General features: G+C 37.3%; 1 pseudogene across 1 annotated transcript; it reads left to right on the top strand.

Annotated features, from left to right (window-relative positions):
• Positions 1-1,600: 1,600 nt before the first annotated feature.
• On the top strand, positions 1,601-2,101 carry LOC105503496 (annotated as a pseudogene). The gene has a single exon (XR_001000486.1). The product of XR_001000486.1 is annotated as a ubiquitin-40S ribosomal protein S27a pseudogene (transcript).
• The last annotated feature ends 469 nt before the right edge of the window (positions 2,102-2,570 follow it).

Here is a 2,570-nt window from a genome sequence, read left to right as displayed (position 1 = left end):
ATGTGCTGTTCTATCATCTGGGAATTATCTTTACCAAATAACCACATGACTTATTCCTTCACCTACTTTAAATTTTTACTCAAACTTTAACATTTAAATGAAGCTTCACTGGGCACCCTTTTCAAAATAGCAACCTTTTGTAGCCTTCAGATATATTCTATCTCCTTTTCCTACTTTCCACCGAATGGCTGCAGCAGTTCTCTCTGGTTGCCTAACAACATATGGCAGACACTAAAGGGACTATAGTTCCCTCATACCACTCCCACCCCTTTACTTCTAGCCTCAATTCCATGAAGCTCTCTAGATTATCAATACAGATATGCAACTCCTGTGGGCATCTGATTATTTCAGCCAAAAGTTGTTTGACCTCTCTGGCAAAGCATCTTAATGATTATAAAATCCAGAAGCCATATGTTTGGATTCTACCTGTCTCCTAGAGTCCTTATAAAATGTGGAACAGTAATGAAGAGCACTCTTTTGGAAACAATCCAAGCTGCATAATTGCAAGCCTGGCCCCTGCACACCTTTCTGTAGCACAAGAGTCTTTAGAAATCTATTTTTTACTTCACTGCTAACCCTTAGTCTGTGAATTCTAGTCTACACCATATGTGCTGATTCCCCCAACCCTTTATTAGATAGCATTTCAAAATACCATATATTTTATTTGTGTCACATAATATTTGCCTCCCTAATTTAAAAGATAAAATCCATGACGTGGATTATTTTGCACCTTTTCTTTTTTACTTACATATTTCCAGTACCTATAATACAGTAGTCACTGAAAAAACAGTTTTGAATACATGAACATACACATGGATCAACTGCATATAGATAAAAGTTGTGGACAAAATCATCAGTCAAAATATTTATGAATTTTGCTAAATAAATAAAACATTATGAAAACCATTCCACGAAAACAAAAATGTTAATATTCTACATGCACAAATAGTTCAAACAATTTTATGAAAAAAATTAACTTTTAATAAGTGGAGTAGAAAATGAATAAACAATATTCCTCAAAAAAACAAATGAAAGAGGAAATAGAAAAATAAAGTTTTAATAAAAATATTAAAAAAGGCCAGCCCCGATGACTCACGCCTGTAATCTCAACACTTTGGGAGGCTGAGGCAGGCGGAACACCTGAGGTCAGAAGTTCGAGACCAGCCTGGCCAACATGGTGAAACCCCATCTGTACTAAAAATACAAAAAATTAGCCAGGTATGGTGGTGAGCACCAATAATCCCAGCTACTCGGGAGGCTGAGACAGGAGAATCGCTTGAACCTGGGAGGCGGAGTTTACAGTGAGCCGAGATCACTCCACTGCACTCCAGCCTGGGCAACAGAACAAGACTCAAACAATATATTAAAATAAAACAACAGTGTATTCGCCTATCTACTTTGCAAGAATCAAACAATAATAATAATATTAAATGTGACCAAGACTTCAGAAAGCCAATTAACTGTTTTCTACATTGGTTTATATATATTTTCTGGAGGTCAATTGAGAAAGCAATTTCAAAATTTTAAAATATCAATTTTCTTTGAAGAAAAGTTGCAATTTGCTTTTCGATCCACCATCTGCGGTGGAGCCGCCACCAAAATGCAGATTTTCATGAAAACCCTTACGGGGCAGACCATCACCCTTGAGGCTGAACCCTCGGATACGATAGAAAATGTAAAGGCCAAGATCCAGGAGAAGGAAGGAATTCCTCCTGATCAGCAAAGACTGATCTTTGCTGGCAAGCAACTGGAAGATGGACGTACTTTGTCTGACTACAATATTCAAAAGGAGTCTACTCTTCATCTTGTGTTGAGACTTCGTGGTGGTGCTAAGAAAAGGAAGAAGAAGTCTTAGACTACTCCCAAGAAGAATAAGCACAAGAGAAAGAAGGTTAAACTGGCTGTCCTGAAATATTATAAGGTGGATGAGAATGGCAAAATTAGTCGCCTTTGTCGAGAGTGCCCGTCTGATGAATGTGGTGCTGGGGTGTTTATGGCAAGCCACTTTGACAGACATTATTGTGGCAAATTTTGTCTGACTTATTGCTTCAACAAGCCAGAAGACAAGTAACTGTATGAGTTAATAAAAGACATGAACTAACAAAAACAAACAAAAAGAAAACAAAAACTGCAATTCCACACAATTGCTAATGTGTGAAGGTTAATATAAAACATGATATAATTGTATTTTTTAACTGATAGACCTTATTCTTTAGAGCAGTTTTAGGTTCACAGCAAAACAGAAAAGAAAGTACATAGAGTTCCCAAATCCTTCCCTATACTCTCACCAAACATCCACAACATGCAGTCTTCCCCAACACCAATATGTCATATCATTATGGTACATTTGTTATAACCAGTGAACCAACATTAACACATTATCCACCAAAGTTCATAGTGCTCATTAGGGCTCACTCTTGGTTTCGCACGTTCTATGGGTTTTGATAGATATGTAATGGTATGTATTCACCATTACAGCATCACACAGAATAATTATTCATCTCTTTTTCATCCGCTTTTTTCCTCTCATCACCACTCCACTGTAAGTCCTGGGTACTGTCTCCGTGGGT

The sequence above is a fragment of the Colobus angolensis genome, unplaced genomic scaffold, assembly GCF_000951035.1.
Source record: "Colobus angolensis palliatus isolate OR3802 unplaced genomic scaffold, Cang.pa_1.0 Scaffold86, whole genome shotgun sequence".
Taxonomy (NCBI): Eukaryota; Metazoa; Chordata; class Mammalia; order Primates; family Cercopithecidae; genus Colobus; species Colobus angolensis.
Note: the sequence above shows the minus strand (reverse complement) of the source record. Positions and strands in the feature narration are given on the sequence as shown.